This window comes from Polyodon spathula, chromosome 27 (assembly GCF_017654505.1).
Source record: "Polyodon spathula isolate WHYD16114869_AA chromosome 27, ASM1765450v1, whole genome shotgun sequence".
NCBI lineage: Eukaryota > Metazoa > Chordata > Actinopteri > Acipenseriformes > Polyodontidae > Polyodon > Polyodon spathula.
Genome location: NC_054560.1, coordinates 5446855 through 5471889, shown reverse-complemented (window position 1 = coordinate 5471889; position 25035 = coordinate 5446855).

Below are 25035 nucleotides of genomic sequence, written 5' to 3'. Positions count from 1 at the left end.
GGATGCAAGAAGTTAGGATTACAACGAATCTATGACCTTCTGTTTTATATAGAAACGTACGGAAAAGAAAGTATCGTCAACCTACATTGAACTGAAGAATACAGATAATTACTTTGGTTAACACGTTATATCAAGCGTCTCCTAATTAGAGTGTTACCTTATTTACATTGCTTTGCATCTGATTGGCAAAGCTGCATAATTCATTTTGGTGAATGCGATCATTCTGTCATTGGATTCGAATGAATGCAAGTTTGATTCCACAATTAGATTCAGCTGAAAATAACATAATAAAAAATAAAAATAATCAATTCAATTCTAGATCGTTTAACATTCGTTAAAATGTAGAAAAATATACCTTGCAATAATGATTCCCACACCTGAGGTAACATAATTCACTATGAATTCCTAAGTGTTAAATATCATACAGCACCTGCTATGGGTTCCATTAAATATAGGTGCTGGTACTGTAATTTCTTTAATTGAATAATACATTACTATTGTGGAATAATGGGGATTTTTTCATAAACAGCAGGAAAAGAAGCTGCGTTGTACAGTATGAGAAGCTGGCTTCAACATCGCTAAAATAATAAGCAATGTCTTTCAATCAATAGGGTCTTCAGGTGAAGCATGCACTGTAGCTGTTAAAATAGATTGTTGTGATGTTGTGTATCTAGGTCACATGATCATGAAATCATACTGCCTAGCCACTTTCATAGGACCCGCTGTTACCCAAACGGGGTTGACATCGTCCTGAATTAGAGAAGCGCATTAGTTTGTGACGTGGCATGTGATCCCTGCAGAACTAGAACGCTTTGGGAGAAGCACAATTATGAACCAGAAATCGTGGGAAAGTCAAAGAGGCCTGGGTGCACGTCGAACCCTAGCAAGGGCTGTCATGTTGATTGGCTGCTCCAAGATATCAGTCATCAGAGCAGTGGCAAAACAAACAGGAAGTCATCAACAGCTGAGGCTGCTCAGAGTTTGTTGTCATGACGATCTTCTGCCTGCCTCTCTGCATCGCCTGCATGAAATAGGAATGATTGAAAGAGTTAACATCCTTTAGAACACCTGTCCAGTACCTTATGAAGTGCCAAGTAGCGTCAAGGCTGTGATCTGGGCAAACGGAGGCCCAGTCTGATGTTTGGTACAGGTCCTAATATAAAGTGGCCAGGCAGTTTATATTGTATATGTACATTGGACAAACAATTTGCTCCCCAATGATATGTAGCAGATGTTGTTTATGTAAATGGGCTGTCTCTTACATGGATAATTGCATTATTTAAATGGCACCCCTGAACTGTATTCTTAATGTAAAAGAGCTGAATCTCAAAGTCAGTTTGCTATAATGAACGAGTTTGCAGTTTTATAGAGGGCTGATGGCAGTCGCTTGGTTGGCTGAAGCTTCCCATCCAACTCCACAATTACTGAAATAAAAACTAAATCACCAGAAAGATATTCCTTTCAATTTCTAAACCATCCCTGTTTTGTAGGAGTTCTTATCAGCTCCATTCATTTAAAGTACTTGACCTGCACTAATAACAGCTTTGACTGCAGCTTTCAGCCCGTCAAGCTAGGATTTAATCTGACAAGCTTCTGATAGAGAGGCAGGTGAGCGCTTCGGGGCTGGGAGGGCAAACCAAGGGTGATTAATGGATCTGACATGGAGACTTGAACTAGAGGAAATACTAAACTCTGCTTGTGTCTTTTAGAGCAGACACAGGACTCCCAACAGTAAGCTTTGCTATCAGAGAACATCTTTGTCAAGTCTTCCTCACTGCTCAGTACTGCTTCCGTTTGAACATCTGACTGCGCCTCCTCCTTGTTCACTTGTTGTTAGAACACAACCATACCAATGCCTTAAACTGAAACGTCAGTGCTGATGATTTCAATGGCAGCTCTGTTTTGTGTACAGTATGAAAGACCAGCTCCTTAATAAATAAGCACTGCACTAGATGGCCATTGCATGCTGCTGCCAAGTATAATAATAAGTTGCTCTCTCAAACCAGAGCCTTTGCCATATAATGTTACTGGAGATTATGACCGATAATTACACTACCATAATTTGCCTTATAAATAGGAAGACCGATTTAGTTCAATTTGTGCAATTTGGGGCCAGAGCACACTGTTGGAAATTAAGTGGCAAAAGACTTAGGGAAGGAGACACTTCTTCACACAGAGAGTGTTGAGGGGATGGAATAGATCCTTTAAGACCCAACTTGACAAAGATTTGAGATCCATAAACTGCTAGGAACCAGACCGGCTTAAATGGGCCGAATAGCCGGGTCTCATTCTTGTGCTTCCTTTAGTCTATGCATTACTGGCTGGTGGCTTGTAGATTGTACATGCGTTTTTACATTCGTTCAGCAATGCTGACTTTACCACAGAGAAGGAGAAAGTAAAAACTAACTTGTTTTTATATTGCAAATGGTATGAAAGCAATTTCTAAACATAGCGCAACTAAAGCGCAGAGTAAAAAGTAAACGCGATGCCCTCGATTTATATGATCGACACAAAAATAAATTTCTAACACAGGTAATTAAAACCTTTTGTTGGTTTTTTTTTTTTGTTTTTTTTGCACGATTAAAACCAGCCCGTGCATTTAACATGAACATTGAGTATGTAAACGGCTTCCTGCAAATGCTATTATTCTGGTTAAAAAAAACATTTCACTGTTATCAAAATATTAAAGCTGTCACTTCCCCTGTAATGGGATTCGTAGCGGAAATCATTTGCATTTTTTACAGACTATCTTGTTTATGCCAGAAGAAGTAATTGCTGGCATATTATTGTTTCCATGAGCTGCAATTGCCTGCCTGCCTGTCTTGTGCAGCATCTTGAAGAAGTTTTCTCTCTCATCCCAGAGATCAGTGTGACCTCAGACTGAATGTTCAATGACAGCGCTTTGAGAGGGGTGCGCAGAGCTGTCAAGTGGAGAACTTTTATTACACTTTAGCATGCAAGCTTTCAAGCACTCTCTGATTGTTTGGGAGAAACTGCAAGAAAGCAATTTCTCCTTAAAGACGAAACCTTTCATGTGCATGGGACACCTTGGAGACTGGTAGCAGGGTGTTATGTAAAGGGTATCATTTTGGGACATTTCTTGTTTGAAGCCCTATTTCTACACCCTAAATTTGTTAGCGATAAACCTGACCATAAATTGGGAAAAAAAAAAACTTGGTTATTAATAAAGTAATAGCGATTTAACAATGCAAAAACACTCAAAAATGTCTTATTTGGATGTAAATAATTGTATTAATTAAGAGGACCATTTTGAACTTCACTTATGCTAAGTTTTCTGCTTTACTGATTTGATACAGATAGTATAAAAAAATAAGTAAAAATAGTGTGCAGTATCTTCATTTGTTCATGCAGGACAACCAATTTCAAGAAATAATGAATCAGTTACTGGGAATAACTACTTTCAGCTTTTATAAATCCAAGTTATTTTTAAGGAACACAGACCTATCAAAATAATTTCAGTAAATCTTACCTAATATGTATTTCTAACATCTCACATTTTTCCTAAATAAAAGACAAACAAATCAACTCACAAACAATTCTTACAATTTCCATCTCCTGCAATCACACTGGTGCTGATCTGACAATTGCAAGGAGGTAATGATTTTGTTCAAAGCACTATGTTTAGTGATGCCTCCTCCTCCTCCTCCTCCTCCTCCTCCTCCTCCTCCTAATCATGAAGCTTGATTACAAGACTATGAGGTGAGTATCTGGATCACAGCTTCACCTCATGAATCAAGCTCAAAGCATCTAGATGGCAGAAGTGGAGTCTGTTATATAAGGAACGTGGGCAACAGAACTTCACTGGCAGGAGAAAGCAACGAGTGGAAAAGATGTCCCATATGGTACATGTTATATAAAGAATAGAAAGCATGAAAGAAGATCCAGAGCCAAAATCCACGTTGAATATTCAGCACAGCTGATAAAGTCACAAGATGTTTTTGGGTGTTCAACTGTATTGTATGTTGATATTCTTTTGAACATTTAACTTTATAACTTTATGGCTTTAGGGTTTAGAAACTAACCCTGTCCTCAGTTTCAGAACTACCCTGACTTGAGTATATTCTTCAAATTCTCCAATTTTTTTGTGCAGTGACTGTAATGTAATACATTATTCACATGTGGCTTTATTTCATAACATTAAGCTGGCGTGTCCAATCACACTCCAGGAAGGCTATTCCATTCCAGGTTTAACATCTAACAACTTCAGGGTCTTTAAGAACAGGGTTGGCACAAAGACCAGGAGTGGAAGAGACACCTTTGGACACCCCTGACCTGAAGTAAAGCCCCATTGTGTTTAATACAAAACAAGAGTTCACAGAAAGCCCCGAGCCACTGCTGTTAGTTTGGACAGTTGCTGTATATACCTGTACAACAGTCTACGTCTCAAATGGCATACACTTTAACCCCAAATGAACACATGTATGTGATTATTTTGTATATATGGGAAAGCCTGCTGTATCTGGGTCTTCTGTTGTACTGCAAGTCTTTCTCATGTCTACTCTTACTCCTGTATTTCTATAGAATGAAATCCAGGTAGATTTGAAAAAATCCAGGTAAATTGCAATCTTTGCACAAAACAAAACAACAAAAAAGTCCATTGTCTTCTTATAACAATTATGAGTGCAAATTGGAGCGGCGTTCAATTTGAGTCATTTCTGATCCACATTAAATTAGTTATGCTGCTCTTTGTTGATTGGATGATTAACTGTCTTGTTAATTCATGAGAGCTGGCGCAGTCAGGGAATAAGAACTGGCTAATTTCACTTCCATTTAAACGAAGTCTATAATTACGTGCATCTCTGATGTCATTAGCAATAAAGTTTGATGATCTGTCCTATGGATAAATCTCCCTGCATTGGGGAACATCTAAGGAAGAATTGTGACAGTCTGGGCTGATAGAGAGACTCCAGGGGTTCAGAATGTGGTAGATCAGTGCTAAGCTCTATGATTTTCTATTGAAGCAGGTACTTCCTACATTGTTCCATTAGAGCAAGTAGGACAATATAAACCAGTGGTGTGTAATTACTATGGGTCAGAAATTCAGAAATCATATATTATTTTGTTCGTAATTAATTGGATGTTCTGTTTTTAGCTTCATGCCACGTGTTGGTCTTATGAGACAAATCTAACATTGTGGTGATAAAAGACAAAATCAGTGTCTGGGGATTGGGTCTCGACGTTTTGTTTTTATTGTCAAAGGTTTTTGATTCAGACTGATGTTGGTGTTTTATTATTATTTGCATGGTTTCACTGTGAAATTCCTTGGGGCTGTTCATGACTACAGCTACCTTTCTGAATATTTCTAATACACAGCTGCTGGATTGGTAGGATAACTGAATGATCCTATAACTTAATGTTATAACTGTTCTACCAATTTTGCATTCGCTAGCTTGTATCTCACAGAGCTCCATGTATCTATTTATATCTGCGCTTATTATGGGGTGGCTGAGATAGGATCAGCGACGTAACGTCTTGGAGAATTCAAAGCTACATCAAAAAGATAACTGCTACTGTACCACAGTAAGGACAGTTGGTTGGGGACTGTGCCATCTGTCTTCTGAGCCCATTATTCTAACGGCATTGTTACAGCTAGCCAGGACTTAGCACAGAGGTCATAGGGAATAGTCAGGAGAGATTTCAAAGCGCAAGGTAGCTTCATGCAGGGTCAATGCAGGAGAGAAAACTCGAAATGCATTTAAAAAGAGCTGCTTTTCTCTACTACACAACAGTGTGCACATGTACTAGAACATCTCGTTGCTTTGCTGTTTTGATTCGTTGTGCACATGAAATGAAATCCCTGTAACTGAAAATCCCGGAAAATTGCCAAATTAGTGATTGTCTAGTTTAAATGACAATTGTAATAGGCCACACATGTAATTAATTTAAAACAGTGGTAAAATGCATGAGACTCGTTTAAGATGCCTAATTAAAGCACAAAATGAACGAAGATTTTCACACGAGTGTCTATGTCACTGATTACTGACTGAAAATTGAAATTCTCACACCCAGAGGTGTTCATGCAGGTAGGTATATAAAGGATATAAATGGCACGTCTTGAGGGTGATGTAGCTAAATGCTATACAGTTGATGGGTCTATCTATCTATCTATCTATCTATCTATCTATCTATCTATCTATATACTTTATTTTCCCATGCTTTACACCTCATACTCACGAAATTACCCTGAATAATTGTACTGCTAACAGGTCAGGGCACTGTTTAAAAGGCCATTAAAAAAGGTATTTTAGTACTTCTTGCTCTTTTTAAGGTTAGAAAAAAACCTAGTCTGCTGTGGTAGAGCCTCACAGGTCTGTATCCCTGATAAAAGGTGACGGCCTCCTACCAACTTGTCATGACGTCATGGCCCGGGGCTCGGCTCGGGGGGGCTCCCCTGCTGGAGGTGGTCTCTGAAATGTGTAGATTAACAGCCTGGGTGCCCCACAGCAGTGTGGTGACTCGCTGTGCTGGAGCAGAGGTGGAGGCTGGGTCACTGTGGCTGGGTACCACTGGGGAGTGAGCTGTTGTCACTGCAGTGAAACTCAAAGACTGGGAGTGTTCCCTGTACCAGCCAGACAGGCCATTTCAGCACCAGAGGGGAGCCTGTCCTGTGCGGAGTGCTAACTAGGGCATTTCATTGTCTGAAAACACTATATTGATATTATGCGTGAGCTGATCACACTGTGACTGTTTCATTGATTGCTCGGATCTGTGCACAGTTGTGACATTGTAACCTACTTACTGGGCAAATTCAATAAAATATTGGTTTTCACCTGAGTTCAAGAGATGCTCTTCAGCTCAGGTTGTCTGCTGTATGTTTTGAAGGCAGCAGCTCATGGACTCAAGGGATCTTAACACAGACCTGCATAATTGCAGAAAGAACCACTCAGGAGTATTGCAGAAATCCTAAAAGAAGGCGAGGACAGGTTTTTTTTCTCTTTTAATTACATTTGCTGTATTTCTTTGAGACCTTTCGATCCTATTGACTACTCCTCCTCTCTAAGCCTTGCAACAAAACTCATAATGCAAACAAACACACACCGCTTTTGGCACTTTTTAAATTTCCTCCTGCAGTGATCACAGTGTTATTTACAGGCTTTCATTCAGCTCATTCCTAGACCCTATCAGTAAGCTGATTTAATTCCAGCCTTTTATCCGTGGTATCAATACCGAAATACACAAGGGCTGCACTTTCCATACATACGATGTGATGCTTTATGAATGTCGGACCTGCATGCATTCAATTCAGTCTAATGAAAAAGATTGCAACCTGCCTGATTTCACAGGGCTATCAATGCATACTGTAGTTGAATTGAAGAGATCAACGGCTGCATCCCTCAGTAAACATCCCATAGTTCCTTTTTAGTATAAAAAATAATAGCTTCCTACTTATATACAAATACCGTACCCAGTGGATTCCTAAACTGGGTCAAGATCTTGCGATGTGTTTACTGCACCTTCTAATGAACGGAGGCTTCAAAACTCGATTCAGCGTGAGCAAGAAGCTATTTTTGTGCAGATATTGTTTTGTTCACATTGTTTTTCTCTTTCTTTTTTTTTTTTTAAATTGGGCATATGTAAATTACAACACTATATCAAAGACTTAGAAAGCATGAACCAGTTCCTGGTATCTCATAAGATCTTGTGCTGCAGTTTCTGTAAACTTTATTCAAACAAGCAGCATTGAAAACTGGCCAGCTGGTTTTTACTGTGCAATGGTCTTCTAAACAAAATCAGTGAGGAACTTCTTTCCTATCGGTTCGCTATAATCTCCTGTTAGTTCACTATAATGTTCAACACTGATGCCCCTTATGCAAGTGCAGAAAAAGAACGCCAAATCAAAGGCAAGGTTAGTCCAGAGAGAAGTGTCTGAGAATTGTATGCAAGGTACTGATTAGGATAGCTTCCTTCTGTTATCAGCCAGCAGTGCTCACCGGCACTCAATTGCCATCTACAAGTTCAACCCTGATGTGCATCTTTATAATCTTTATCAGTAGTAACCAGTAACCCCCTGCATACAGGCAATGTAAATGCAAAAAGACATGAGCAAATGCCTAAAATTTTTGTAATTCAACATGTACAACCACGGCCAAATGTTTAGCATCACCCTGTAGAATGAATTCATTTTGCTTCACAAAGTTGAATGAAATCTGATGCATAATTATTGTGTTAACATACTGCTTTGTAGCTTTCCATATACTTAACAAAAAACATTTTGAAAGTACTATTATGGCTTCGGGTAGACTTTTGCGAGATGGTTTTGTAGCTTCATTGATTTCCGTGATGTTAAATAAAAGATTATATGTTCAGATATCAGAGATTATATGTTCAGATATGTTCAATTTTTTTTTTATTTCTTTTGTTGTTACCGGTATGTCTCATCACTAAAATTCTAGGTGATGCAAAACTTTTTGCCCATAACAACACAGACATCAGCCTCAATACTGTTATTAAATAGCCACTTAATGAAAGACTAGTGGTTTACCATGCTTTACCTTTTATATAGATTGAGAGGCAGTTTTATGTAGCTCTAGTTATTGTAGCCCTGTTTTACAGCCAGGAACACAGATTGCACACAGACAGACAGAAGCTTTTATAACCCTATATTGAACTCATTGAAGCAGATGCTGTGGGTCCCAAGTGAGAGATACATTAGAATTAAGCCCATTCACTAATAAAAAGAAAAATGTGCCCATTTAAAGGCAAAGCCTGTTGTTAGCTGGTCTTACAAGCAGCACCCAGCCATCAGGGGATAATGGCTTTATTTGTCATTATTATAGTGTAAGGGAAATTGGTATTTTGCTTTAAATCTGGGATCTAATCCTGAACAATGCCCCATGCAGTCTTGTAGATTTTTAATAGAAAAAGTGTCCAATATTGAGAATGGGAATAGTGTGTGTTTTTGTGGCACTGCCAAGTAATTAACATGTCTTTATTAATCCACTTTTATATCTTGTTAGTCAGTGAGGTATAATTGCATGCTGCAAGCTCACAGGAGAATAGATCAGACAGGAATGTAATATAAAAGAGCCAGGCGTTCTGTTTGGCTTACTTGAAGTGATTCTAGTTCAGTATGCAGTATATTGCACGGTTTGCATATCTGATGGCTATAAATGTCTCAAATGTGCAGTTTGGAAAGAAACACATTCCTTGCAAACATGATTATGTTAGGTTAGGTTAAAAATAAAAAGATCTCAGCGTCTTATTCTCAGGGAATAATTTCCGAGGTCTCAGCAGTGTTTTTTGGTTCAAAGTATATTACTGGCTGAAACGCTGAAGGTCAGTGAACAGGGGAAGCTGGTTAGTTAATGACAGATGATGTTGAAGGGGTGGGGACAGTTTCACCCACCAGGTGGAATGACCAAGGAAGTGCAACACTATCTGAAACTATGGCTTGCAAACAGATGTCTATTTATCCTAATATAGTACCAGATAATCATGCTTTAAAAAAAAAAAAGATTATAACCAGTTTCTTTCAAAACTGTACATTTTTTTTATTAAAACCTTGACAAATAGGGTCAAAAAGTTTATTTCTTCCCTTCTATTTTCATTCTTTCTTACCTATTATCTAGCTTTCTTTTGTTGTTGTAGAAGCAAAAGCATGCGAGAATACAGTAACCGATATGAAGGAATCCTATTTTCCTATACAAAATCCCAATGAATGAATAGCCAGCTCACTGTACACTGCATGGTATTGATCTGCACGAGGTCCTCCTGAGATTTCACTGTTTACTCCACAAGCACACAGAATGATGCCAAGGAACATCTTATTTTTAGTGCAGGCTGATTTTCTTTGCAGTGATTGCTATTTCAATGAGCCCTGTGCTGTACTAGCCAGCAGAACAATACACAATCCAATGTTAAGAGCCAACTTGTAAATGTCAGGAAAAAACAGCCTGGCTGACACGCTCTCTGCATTTCAATTATTCAGCTGACATACAAACCCACTGTACCCCACGTCCACTGGCTTCAGTGATAGAGTGAGAGCGAATGCAAGTCTGGGATCCTATTATATCGCCATTGTAATGCACTGAAGATGCCTTACTAGAACCATTCGCTAGGCTACACAATTGATGTCAAGGCTGCACACTGGCCCTGAGAAGAGTCACTGTGTTTACCGCATTCTTCAGTAGCGTTCTGCGCACACACAAAGAAGAAAGACATTGTTGACACTTATTCATTCCTTTCATTATTGCACACTTCTAGCCTTGAATTTCACAATCATCTTGAAATAAAGTCAGTTATTCCTAACCATAACCCTAACTCTAACCCTGATGCTAGTATCGCTGAAAGCGATACAAAACTACAATGTAGGATCACAGTTTAAAAGAGACTTCTCCAAAAATACCCAAAGGTACAACAAAGGTAAAGTAATATGATTCTTGCAAACACTACGGGATCAATAAAAGATTTTGTGAGGTCATAATTTTAGGAACGTACACTTATTCGTGCAAACGCAACCAGATTCAGTCTAACTGCATTCAATTAAATGTTATTTCAGATCAAGTCAATTTTTGTCTTTAGATCATCCAACATGCTCTAATTAAAAACACAAAGTACATTTATCATGTAAAAAAAAAAAAAAAAAAACACCTTTTCATTAGGAGTTTGTTTGAGTGTGGACGCTGTGTTCAGGACAGATGCCACTTTTTAACATTGTCTCTCTCAGCATCCTGGGAGAATTTGTCACCGCGGTGTGCAATCAGCACTCCATCTGCTCTGAAGAGGCTATCGGAGGAGAGCTTTGCTTTTGTCTTTCTGGTTTATTTAATGTTCTCAAATTTGTCATTCATTTAATGCTCCCACAAAGCCTCCCCTAGAGGCCTTTGTCTGTTTACTGTGGCTGGGATGTGGAAACATACACCCCCCAAAATGATTATGGATATGATGTTCACAGTCAGTCACAGGGCTTTTGTGTTGCCGTTTTGAAACTATTTAGCGTGTTCAAGAGGGAAAAAAAGATCTGTGTTGGTTCTCATTGCATTTCTCTATCTTTCACAGCAACCACACTCCCCAGATCTCAATCCAATTAAGCATGTATGACAATTAACTCGAACCAACGCATGCTCAATTAGACCATGAAACATTAACACAAACGACGGCCCAATCTGATATTGGGTGCAGGGTCCTAATGAAATGGTCAGGCAGTGTACAGTATATCTGAAATGATTAAACCTGATTGCACTGTACTCTCTATGAAACTTTAGGGTGGCTTAGTCTGGAGAATAGAAGTCTATGTCATTTCTTGTGTTTAGTTTGCAAAGTGTACACCGGAAATGGTCCAAGTTACCTTGCATCTCTGTTAGAGACATATAACTCTGCTCAAATGGTGAGCCTACTTTTAAAATCCCTCAGTGTAGATCTGATATGGGCCAGCATGCCTTTGTATATCAGGCATCTCATCTCTGGAACTGATTGCCTTTGAATATAAAACAGCCTCTTCACAATACCTTTTAAAATCACTCATAAATATTATTTTCAATCTGACCAGGGTTGCAAATCCTGTAAATACTGACTACGAGCAGGGTCATGTCAATTGGAATTGTTCTGTTTTTACGCTTTTATTTCATATCACTGTTTTTTATGATTGTTTTCTGTGTTTTTGTGCTGTTTGAATGATGGGTTTTTACTGTCGATTTTATATTGTTATTTCTTGATGCCTACTCCTGCCAGGACCCCCTTGTAAACAAGAAGCCCGTCTCAAGGGTTCTATCCAAAGAGATTTGATTTGAATTTGAAGAATGTGAAAGATGCTGCAGAACTTGGAGAATAATCTGGAAATTGAGTCTCACTGTTTTTAGCAATTAATTAAACTTTACAAAAAAATAAAACAAACCCCCTGTTTATTTAACAGTTGCCTGTGCCGGAGGTTGTTTTGTTAAATGGAACAATTCTGGTCTAATTAATTTGTTGTGCTTTTAAACGAGTGATAAGGAATCACAATTAAAAGCATCAATAGAGCTGAGAGAAGGTTTCGGTGATCTGAGTAGCCTGGCTGTCCACTGAACTGAACAAGGCTGTTGTGTGTCAGCAGCAGGTTGCCTCTTCAAGGCCTCTCTGTTGTGTAATGCATCAGATCGCTTTCCTAAGATACAAAATGACCAGGGCTTGCTGGTTGTGAAAATGTCTGATAGAAAAAAATCAGAGTGCCTATACTTTGTGAATCTAGGTCAAGTAACCAAATCCAGTGGATTCTCATTAAAACAAACTCAGTTTAGACAAATTTCCTGCGCTATCAGTTTTGCCCAGGCTGCCAGACCTCAGCTCTAACCGTTAGGCCACACATGGTCCACTCCATCCCAAAGAGGTTAATAGACACAGCAGGACTCCACTGCTTATTACATTTGATAGGAAATACATTGCAGTAGGTACCTGACTTCCAGGTAAATGGACCCCCCCTGCTGAGCAGAATTGGGACTATTTTCAGGAAGCTGCAGTTTCCGAAATGTGTCACAAGTGAAATTGAAATCCCATACTTTCTTTTCTCAGTTGCTAGACTGAAAGTCTCTGTTTTCAATGGAAATAACGTCACACAGACAAGAGGCAAGGTGCCTCATTATTTCTTTGTTTTGTGATAGATCTGTTTCAATTATAGTTCCAGACAAAATATGACACACCTCCATTATAAAAAAAAAAAAAAAAAAAAAAACAGTAGGCGCTTAATTGAAAATATAATTAAGAGAGCCATTTTTTTTATGATAAACTTCAATTGAGTGTGTTTGAAGGTATGGCTGAATCAGTGCTGTAGCAGTTTCTTTATAATGAATCCACCCCCAAGAACCTTGAGAAGTTCACACCCAACACAAGTAGAAACCTAATCTGAGCCCGCATTAAGACGTGTATTTCCTTGTACGATTGCAATAAAGATTGTCTCAAATGTGTGTGAATCAACAAATGATCATTTTTTTTTAATTAAAACTTCTCTGTAAGAAACAGCTTTGATATATGAACAATTGGTGCCATAGATGTGCTATAAAGGATATTAAACATTAGTCAGTTTTTAATAAAATAGCATCATGTAAGGAAGGCATTATAAAAACACGCAGCATACGGTAGACCGCGGTGACGCTGTTTGGAGGGAACAATGTCACAGTGATCAGCCAGGCTGCCTCTGATTCAATGATTGATCCCTTTTAATTCTTTCAGGGAGTTTTGAGGGACTGAGAGAAGAAATGGAAAATGCAGTATACAGTCCAGTGTATATTGCAGAACTATTTTTACTTTGATCTTGGCAATGCACGTTTTTTCTCTCTTTTTTTTTATTAATCCCACTGCAGTTTGCTATTCTTGCAATCTGCTCATGTGTCCTGGCCGGCTGTGTTCGTGAAACACTTAATTCTATCTTCCCTGTATCTGGGTATGGGTTTTAATCTAGTTTGCTTCCCACGAGATGATTTTTTTGTTGTTGTTATTTTTTTGTTTTATTGTCTGTTTTAATACAGTTCGTATCGCTGCACCAGTGAACATTCTGCTCCATAAAAACACCACTAATGATCTGCAGTATGTTCACCCAGCCTTTCACTAAATAAAGCTTCAATATCTTCAATATCCAGCATCCCTGTAACCTGTTAGTTAAAATCTACACCAAAATAAAATCTAATTTTTAAAGGTGTAACATTTTTTTTTTTTTTTAATATTATATTAAAATGCAATCAAGAAAATGGGAATGTCCCTTTTTAATTTTAAGGTATCAAAAAGAACAATATATGACAGTGTGCACAGTGTAAAGGCCTCAATTCACAATATTCAATGCTTCATGGTTTTCAGAAGGCAGATAGCAAGATATTGGACAAGACTTATTTTAAGAAGTTATATACATCTTTTGTAAAGCATTGTGTTTTTTTTTTTAGTTTCTAGACTTTGTCAATACAACCCCACTTGTTTCGAATAGGAAGCATGCATCTACTGTATTTACACCCCAAATCCAGCCTTGTTCTAGCCCTGAAGCAGGCTGTGTCTTTGTGTGTGTGGGAGGGTGCAAAGCTAAGGGCAGAAGGTTAACACATTTCAGAGGCAGCTTATGCAAACGAACAATAAACGAGAAAAGAAATTCCAGCCACCTGATAAACAGGAACAAAGAGAAGGTCAATAAAAATGGAAATGAGAATGCTGTGATGAGCACCGTCTCATTCTGACACGCGGCGAGCTTCGCGGAAGGGAAAGCGAGATCCTCATCTTCTGTTTCCAGCATGTCAAACATCTCAAAACAGAAGAATCAGAGCAGGGGGTCGTAGATTTCACCCCGGCTCAGGATCGCGCTGTGAGAGAGCCCATCTCTATTTAAATGAGATGCCCGCGATCTCCTTCTTTTAGAGCCAACAGAGACCGGTAATCTGAGTAAACATTCCAATCCATTCCAAATGAGGTCATTTTCTAAATGACATTACAGTCTAGAGAAGGGGTTAAGCAAAAACTAAACAAAAACAAAGCAAATGAATGGCTTTTAACTTGCTGTAATTAATAATTACTAACTAATTAAACTGTAAATCATTTTAGTTAATACTATGGTTAACACGTTACATTAAACATCTCTACTGCATATTTACATAGCTGTTACTCAGTAAATACATGTGTACTTAATCATAATTACAATGCTAGCGTGGATTGTTACAATATATTTAATGTGTACATATTTTTGCACCCTAACCTTTTTCTGATACAATTGTATACTTGCATATATTGTGCAAAAAGATGTACACATTAAGTATATAACACTGTAATTGTGTGTAAGTACACATGTATTTACTAAGTAACTACTATGTTAGTACACAGTAATTAAAGACACTTCATGTAAAGTGTTACCATAATATATGCAGGTGAACCTGCAGGAACTATTTAAATGAAGAAAACCATGTCTTATTACCAGATGCAATACAAACCTTCTCTCTTGTGGACCTCTTCCACAAACTCTCAGTGATGGAAAAAGGGGATCAATAAATGAACATCTGTAAATATATAAAAGGGTGGTGGTATTTAACTCTCTCTCTCTCTCTCTCTCTCTCTCTCTCTCTCTCTCTCTCTCTCTCTCTCTCTCTCTCTCTCTCTCTCTCTCTCTCACCTGAGGTATAAGACTCTGATGAAGACTTACTATGAATCACTTTTAGCTAAAAGGGGTTACAGTTAATTAAATGAATGCATAAATGTGTTGTGCTCATTCAGTCAGCAATGTACCACCTGTGTAGTTTGAAATTCCTGTCCTGGCAGGCTTGTATTTTCAGCAGGGGAAGCGGCTAGTTGGTTAGCGATCTTTGAAAAGATCTGGACAGATTTTTACTCTTGAGGTGAAATTACCTGGTAAGTGTGTGAGACTGCTGTGCGTCTCAAGGTAAAGCACACACACTAAGAGCTTTTAAAACTGATTAGTTACAGAGTTAAAGAAAAAATATCCTGTTTGCTATCATGTACCTCTCTCAAAACTGCCAACATATATGTGAGAAGAATTGCACGACAGCTGGGATGTCTTGTATTAACTATAACCTTTAAAATAACTTTTATATTAAATCTGTTCATAAGTGTGAGTTAATTTTTTTAATAAATACTAGACGAATAATCCAAGTTTAGTGACAGGTAACCAAGTTGGTTTAATGGCTTGTGCTTCCTGGGTCTCAACAGACAATTATACCGTGACAAAAGTGTATCAAAGTGTATCTATTGGATGTAATTAATTTTTTTTAGTACAATGTAGTGAAATTGTATGGATACAGCAGTACAGTAAATGCACACGGATATTAAACTGCAGAGGTTCTAACACAAGAATAATGAAAATGCAAAAGACAATGGGTGCAAAGTCTTTGTCTGAGTTTTTCCAATTTACATGTTTTAATTACAATTTAAGGCATACACAGACATAATCTCTAATGACAATAAAAAAAAAAAAAAAAAAAAAAACACCAGGAAAATAGATGAGCATTTATCAGCACATGTTACCAGCAGCAGTAAACCGGATATGTGCTATGATGATAATTGCTGTCGTTTCACAGGTAGAAAACTTCTCTCAAGCACTATATGCTGTTTGTGAAAGCATAGCGTCACCTACAAGGCTGATGAATGGCAAGAAGCAGACCCCAGAGAGAAAGTTGCAGTTTTAGCGCTGAGGAAGACTTTTATAACAGTACAGGAACTCAAAATAAAAGGGTTGATTGATCCTCCATTAACTAGTTAAGCTGCAGCCACATTCTGCACAAGGCAGGGATAGAATTAACCCCATCCCTGCCAAACCTAAATATAAAAAATAATAAAACACGCACACCGTTTACACGGGCGGGGCTTCTGCCCTGCCACACCCTTATTAAAAGAAAATGTTTATTTTCAATCCAGGTATATGTTGATACATTGTATAGGGTTGATATAAGTCACCATTTTTAACATATGACTTTGCCCATACATATATTTTAATATGTTTTCAATATGAGAAATATAATATACATTGAAAAATCTAGTAAGAATGTCCCAAACCAGTCCAGGGGACCCCCTGTGGCTGCTGGTTTTCATTCCAGCCGAGCTGTCAATTACTGAACCAGACCCTTCATTGAACTGATAATTTGCTGAATTAGACCTTTTTAATTGTTCTTTACAGCTCTTAGCAGTTGCATATTTCAAGTTAGCTGTAATATTTTATAAGTAACTTGAACTCTCCAACTGTTTAAGAGCTGACAATAATTAAAAAGGTCTAATTAAGCGAATTATTCGTTCAATGAAGGGTCTAGTTAGGTAATTGAGAGCTCGGCTGGAATGAAAACCAGCAGTCACAGGGGGGGCCCCAGAACCGGGGTTGGGAGCCACTGTCATTCACTATTTAGGTGCATATTGGAGAGTTTTAATTGTATGCAATTGACTGTTTGATAAATATAACCTGGCTTTCAAGAAAGTCCTGGTTCATGGAAAGTCTTGCTGTGGTCTAGGATGGCCAGCATAGTCAGCTACTCTGATTCCCTGTGACTCTTCCTGTGGGGATACCTCAAGGGCCTCATTTCTGGTTTTGTATCCTGTCTAAGGAGGACGGGTTGTAGGTTTGCTGACTTGGAAGTTTCAAATTACAGAAGAAGTCTTCAGCATTGCTCCCTGACACCCAGCTGTCTCTGTTGATAGACGGTTACAGCATACCCCACTGAACATGTGTTATAACCTCCCAAAGCTGCTCTGCCTCCTTGCAAGGGTTTCTTGTTGAATCATTTGCTGTGAGCAATCAAGAATGGAACATTAAGCAAAAATGCAGCCTGCGCAATATCATGGGTGCATGGACACGACGCATGAGCGAGTCCTGCTGCTTTTCTCAAGATATACCCTAGCAATAGGAATTTGGTAGAGGTAGATGCACAAGTACAGATGCCTGTAAAAACCACAGACAAGGGGCTACCGTGCAGACCCAGTCAACTACCAAGATAGTGATAGCCCAGGTTTTATTGCAATTGGAAACTGTGTCTTTATTTTTTTTTAAATACACTGTTTCAAATCTCCAGTTTTAAAGATCTGTTTCCCTTTTCAACGTTTTTGCTCCCATTTCGTTTAGAGACGTTCTGTCTAAATGTTTTCCCACGCTCGTAAAACATTTTCTAACGTGTGATATTTGTCCCAGTTTCTTCAGGGTAATACAATGCTGTTGGAATGTCATTCCAATGGAAGCCAGCGCTGTATTTATAACACAGTGGTGATCAGCATATCCAACTTGGCTTCCCTCAGCACTAATATTTAAATAGAGACAGGAGCGAGAGATAGTAAGGTTGTTCCTTAGTGAGGAAGTGCAGAATCTATCGATGGAAATGTCAGGAGAATGATTGTGGGTGTCGTTTGGACAACACAGAGTGGGAAATGCGCTCCTTAATGAGGCTTCTCTACCACAGATCTCCAGAACTCCCATTTCTCAGTTTCACGTCAATACACCTCTATGGCCTGGGGCTGTTTGCACTGCGTTGCTCTTTGTGAGAAGCGGTCTGCTCTATCCCTTTGTTCTAATAAACATTTTTCAGCTGGGTAACACAGAGGAATGTGGGGCATACAGGCAAGCGATTCACAAGGGCCACGTTTTAAAATAAGTGGATGGTCATAGGGATTTGTGGTTGTGGTTGGGTTTGTGGCGATGCCCTTTTAACTGGATACGCTGAATATCTATTTTGTTTCTTGACCTAATTTAATGACCTTAATTTAAAGTACTGCTTCCATATATGCTTCAAATTGTCATCTGCTAGTGGATTGGGGTTTCGTGCCTTATTTGTTGGTAGCTGCATGCCCGCCTTTGCCTAGCCATGTTTTAACATAACCTTCAGGTTTGAACAACACCAGCCGCGGGCCAACTAATCTGATGAACAGGAGCGACGACACTGTTGTTGTCAAGAGTGCTAGTTTTTGGCATTTTGCCATTTGGAGTGCAATAAAAATAGTTATATTGTTACTCCTAGATGTCACGTCCTAAAACATATCATTCAATTAATGCAATAGGAAAGGTTTTTTTTTTGTATGTTACATATACAGAGAGTTACTATAATTCTTGCCTGTTGGACAAAAAGCTACTGGCTCTGGGATCCGGTGCGATGCGGCATACATTAACCCCTTCTTGGCACCATATTGCCTGTGTAGCTTGTCTATTTCTCTCGGAGGTTAACTGATCAACACCTGTGCAGAATTTAGGTAAGATCCAAGGTGTTTAGTATTCAAAAACACAAGCTAGCTGCAGGTATCTTTTTTTTTTTTTTTTACTGCAATCAGCATGATTATTTGAATCACATTACATTTGTCTTGTTTAATAAGATTTACTGTCATCAAAATCTGTATACAGTGCTGCTGTTTTTACTTTCTAATGTATTGGTTTTCGATCTGTTCAGATTAAGTGGATTGACCTCATTTGTTCAGCAATGCCATATTTACCAGTGTTTCATTAGTATTTGGCAGGCAAAAGTTATTCTTCAATGCTAAATACAGTCAGCTGGCACTGTAACACAGAACAAATGCATACTTGAGTGCTTGCAGATGATTGTGAAGAGCTATGCCTTGCCTTGCAGCCTCAGAGCTCCATATGCCCTTTTACTGTGACACCAGATGGGAAGAGAAAGACTGGAGCATGATGCAGGGCGGGGAGTGGGGCACGAGAGCAGAGCCCCTTTCCTCTCTCTCCTCCTTCATATATCTCGGGGCTGAAGATCCTCTATCCAAGCCTTGTGTTTTGTAGTTCAAAATATACCACTTAACCAGGGCTGTCAAGAGAAAAAGACTTCTCTGCAGGGTAGTCCAGGTGGAAGCATTCAAAGCAACTACAGGGGAGTTCCATTAACAGCAAGGAACCTGTCATAGCAGCGCCATTGTCAATAATCACTATCGTGTTATATTCACATGGTGCAGACAAAGAAGAGGTGGCCAACACATCACCACTCCCTGCTGCAGGGAGCTTGTCACAACGAGATTGTGGGTTACCCGGCACCAAACCCAGAGGTTCCCTAAAACACAATGACAGTTTGCAGGAAATGCAGCAGTATAGAAATGGCAGGGTTAGTTGAAAGAGGTATAGTTGTTTACTTTTCATAAGACAGCGTTACTGCAAGCTTGTTGGCTGTGCCCCATTCTTGCTGCCCAGTAGCACACACCTGTGTGTTGAAACAAATTTATTGAAGGTTACTAGTCACGGCCAGGTAAGCAAATTGCCTTTGGAATTTAAAAATGACCTGGCACTATTCATTATATATGAATAGAATTTCAGTTCTGCAAGTTGCAATGTTTAACACGTGCACCAGGTGGCGTTGATGTACCCAGAGAAAAGCACTCTATGAAACAAAATGATAACCGATAGCTTTTAACATTCAAGCTGACCAATAGGGATTCAAGCAAACCAACCTCAGCCAAAGTTTCTTCTCAGCTCACAAAGCTCCCAGTGTGTATACTGTCATATATTTTTTTATTACAGCTGCTATAATGTGCATGAGGTTATACAATAAAAAACTTTACAATACAAAACTTTTATGAACCTTTCAAAATGAAATCGTTAAAATAAAGCACACCTAATATCCTTTAGCGCGCGCTGGTTTGTAATTTATATATATATATATATATATATATATATATATATATATATATATATATATATATATATATATATATATATATATTCTATATATATATATATAATATAGTCTTCTCCAGAGGCTTGTAAAGAGGCTGCCACTATTCCCAGGCTGCAGAACAGACAAGCCTCGCTGAGAGTGCACAGTTGGCTTATTAGTGTTGACAATTCAAATGGAACTTGTTATAGGTTCGACTTGGGACAGCTGCCTGCACAAATTTGCATTGTAAATTCAGTTATGTCAAGGAATTGAAGAAGCACCAAACGTATGGCTTCGGTTTGTTTTGGGCAGAGCAGGTGGTGTGTTTGGAAGTGATTGGCATGCATACGATACCCCTACTGAGTTATCGAAAAACAGATTCCACCAGATTCTTATCACTAAAGACAGGGAGACCATATTTAGTTTGGTTAGATTTCTTTCAAAATTGCACATTTTGAGACCTATATAGGGAGTGAAAGTGCAAGACAGGAAAGGTTTAATGAAAACATTTTGCTAGCTTCAGCTACACAGCTGACGTGTTTTGGCTTGTGAGACTTCTGCTGTGTGATCTTCCAGGAGTCCGACAGCCCCCTTCGTTGCGTTGTGTTTTAAACCAAATTAAAACTGGCTTCTCACTGCCTGGCAGCGAGGATGTGGGTTAAACAGAAACGAATTCAAAGCCTGTCATTACAAATGGCTGTGCTTAACCCAGCCCCACAGTGAATCACACAACACTCCTGTGATGAATCCCAATGCAACCCGACCTGTCTGCTGCGTTCTTCCCGGAGAAAAGCGACTCTCTCTGGGGGGCTGCAGAAGACTCCCGGAATACAGAACTCGAACAGTAGGGTTAGATTTCAGAAAGCGGTTTTGAATTTGAAAAGGCAAGGGAGGTGCTCTTGCGATGGAGGAAAACGTGGGTCGTTTCCCATGCCTGACAGCCTCTTACTGACCGTTTATTATATTAGATAAGCCTTTCTATTCCGGAAGATTCTGTGACGCATTTGACATATTGAACTGTATGTATGAATCTGGGTGTTTAACAGTCAGCTTGAAGATACTTCCCATTAGGGAAAGCTCTCTGCTAAAGATCAATTTTCTCAATCCCTTTGGTGTAACGGCAGCTAACTTATAGTCCTTATATTGTTTGACCATATTCAAACATCCCAATTATAGGAATGCTCAGAGACACAGCTACTAAAATTACAAATAAATAATATTTGATTATAACGTCAAAGCGTTGTAGGGCTCCAGATGGTCACAAAGTGAATGGATCATCACAACCACCAGAACTTGCAAATATAGTACAGTCAGAAACAGTAAGAAACACTCGCCATGTACACATCTTATTAGTAGCATTGATCCAAATCCCTTAAAATAAAACACAAACAAAGCAGTATTTATAAATGAGCATGCAGACAGTGTTATGTAAGTTTAATTGACCTTAATCAAGTTGTTATTAAGGGTTATGGATACTTTATATTGTTACCATTAATATCAGGAAATGCATGCACTGTACCTTCATCCGTACCGAGATATTATAAAAATAATAATTAAGCATTTAGCAGTGACCCAGACTTTGTTAATATCAGCTTTTCAGGTATGTCATGTTTGAGTTAAAAAATCAGCTGTGTTCGTTTTATTTATTTTTTTTTTTTAATGAAAGCAAGAAGGGACTAATTAAGTGGAATTTCTTTCAAGTACTGACAGTGCAGAAGGCACCAGAGCTGAACTTGACTCACAATAGTGACTGCTGTTCAGTTGTTGATGCCTGCCATTAGATGTAAGCATTGGGAAGCCCCAGCACTCTTTACTGCACAACTGTGTATTGCCATAATTACAGCTGGATACTTTAGAAATGAGCTGGTAACACTTTTAAATAAGGTTCACAACGAAATTTGGCTGAATAGCACAGGAAGAACACTTGAATGTCTTCTGCACTTCCTTGGAGTTCTGAAGTCATTCATTTTGAATTCAACCCTTGTTAATTCAAGTTATCATGCCATGTTACTTTGTAACAAAATGTGTTGATCACATGTGTAAGGCATGCATTCATGTATGAATGAACACTTCTCCCAGTCTCCTTGCAGACGAGTAAGAGGGGATGAATTAGTGAAGAAGAAACAGGGAATTCATTAGGGACAGATGGAGGGGAAAGGGGAACCTGAATGTTTTAAAATACTCATGAATTATCTGTTCATTAGATGGCATTGGCTCTTTTGCAAAGTCAATGCTTTTACTTCTATGGCAGGCCAGTAAATCTGATTTAGCGGCTCCTGGTGAAAACACCTCAAGCCAGTCCCACAAAAAAAAAAAATCACTTTGTATGTGATCGTTATAAAAAGCTAAAGACAAATTGTAACCGTAATAGGAAAGGATAAAAAACGACTCATTAATCTCAGCATTTGATGTCATGCAAGCATTGTAATGTGAGGTTTCAGTGGCTGCAGTTGGTCAGTACAGTATCCCTTGATTTGAATATATAACTATTCCGCAGAACATTTCCACATAAATACATAGAAGTCTTGCTCCAGAGTGCTCATTCTTGTCATCTATAACACAGTGACACTACTGCATGCATGCAGCCTCTCGTATCCAAAGGGCTACAATTGGAAGTATGTGTATTTCAGAGTTATAGCTTGAGCAGACAGGTCTGGTGCTTGACACGGGTACAGTTATTATGTTAGCAAGCTTACTGACCTGATAAAGAGCTCTGGAATGCAACAGTAAGTGGGAACTAACAGTGAAAGCTCTGCTGACAGTTCCATAGGGGTCTTCAGATGGTAAAAACACATCTCAGGAACGGTGGTGCTTAAACAGCCCATGTGGGGAGACTCAGACCATGCAGAGAGATGGGATTAGTCAGTAGACGTTGCCTGAAACACCTGTCCTAGTAAGACGGTGCTTTTTAATTTGCATTGCCTTTCACACGCACTCATGTGTTTGTAATGCGAATCCCTGCCATGTATTTCATTCGTATATAACATCTGTACAGTATCTGACTGCTCCGGGGCAGGTTTCATCATGAGGGCCAAAACAGCAGATCTGGTAAAGAGCTCGGCAACACCCTTTGCAGAAACTGTGTGCAGTTTTAGGATTGATTCCTGCATGGGCTGTTCAGTAAGGACAGCGATGGAAAAACAGCATGGCTGAAACTGACATAGCTTTACATCATGACTTGGCTCCAGATTGACCACCTTCCCTAAAATAACTCACTCAATGATGTCCTAGCTACACTCAGTGGTCCTGCACCCTGTAGTTTTAATAGATGTTTATATTGTTTTATATTAGGTGTGACAATGCAGACGTGCCAGTACACAAAGAGTTAAGTAGCTATGGGTAAATGAAGGATGCATTATGTGAGGTGCACACTCGAATGAATCGTCTGATTATAGGGCTCTAGCCGAAAGCTTGCTCCTGCTCACAGTGCATTGCAGTGCCGGCATCACTGCTACATTTAAAACGACTGCTGTTTCAAGGTTACTTAAGCGATAAATTATGTTATATGCTTAGGGTACCAGCCAATAACACCCACCAGTGATTCGCAAAGCCTTTAAATGTATTTAGTGTGAGTGGATGTTCTCTCTCTCTCTCTCTCTCTCTCTCTCTCTCTCTCTCTCTCTCTCTCTCTCTCTCTCTCTCTCTCTCTCTCTCTCTCTCTCTCTCTCTCTCTCTCTCTCTCTCTCTCTCTCTCTCTCTCTCTCTCTCTCTCTCTCTCTCTCTTTCTAACCCACTCCCTTCTCACAATATGGCTTTTATTTTTATAAAGAATGGAACTCGCATTAACAAAAGCAAGGTGCTAATTGGTTAATTTGATATTTGAAATCCCATTATTGGTCCTTGGAGCTAAAGAATATCACTGATGTGACTAATGCAAGGACAGTTTTATATAGTTTGTTTAAATGTTACTTTAAGTTGGAATGCAAAAATGCAATAACAGGGTGTTTTGAATTAACAGGTAAGAAGGAAGATGATTCTGAAAACACCTTTAAATGGTAATGTACACTCGTGTCCTGCAGGTGGGGGTGTAGAGTTCCAAGGAGTCCCAGGGTTAGGCCACATGGCAGGTGAAGGCAATGGAGGATGAGTGACACGATTCTCAGGCTGTAGCTGACACTTACTGTATTAACTGCACAGTATGGGCCTCAGGCATCTCTTCTAGAGTCAAGATAACATTCAAAACAGCAGACTGCAGGATAGTGTTTTTCTGGGTAACACTTTACATTGTGTCTCTCAATACTATAAATTTACATAGTACTTGGATGTGTAGACAGGTACTAGTAATTACAATGTTATTATGCACGTACATCTTTTTGCATGTTCTACCCAGGATGTATGTATGCATGTATACATACACAAAAGACACACATGTAATAATCATTTATTATATGATATATATGCATATTAATAATAATAATAATAATAATAATATAATAATAATAATATAAATAATAATAATAATAATAATAATTTTGTTGAGACCTCCGTAGGATAGAATATGAGCTCTGGAATGGTTTTGCCTTCACTTTGTTTGTTTGCCACAAATCTTTGCAGCAGAAAAAAAAAAACTGCAGCTCGGGCTTATCTCTCTGCAACACATGAAAATAATGTTGAAATGCACACTGAATAGCTTTCCTCCAAACTGTCTCAGCTCCGAGAACAGTACAGGGAGTGGAGGAAGCTCCATTGTTACAAAAAGGTTTTGTTTGCTCTTCTGCCTTCCAAAAAAAAAAATAAAAACCTCATTATCCTGCTGCTTACACCGTTGACAATGCAATGTAATCACACTTTGGTATAGGGCTTGCACCTGTTAGATTACTATAACGACTTCTGGCTGAAATGTTTGTCAGAGAAGAAACTGTTTTAGTTTCACCATTTGTCGAATGTTGACATCTTGAATTTGCTATGGCTGATCTTGTGGATGGTTCACCATATCCTCCAGTGCAAGGAAGCTTGATTAAACTGCCCAGCAGAACAAGGAAATAACCTG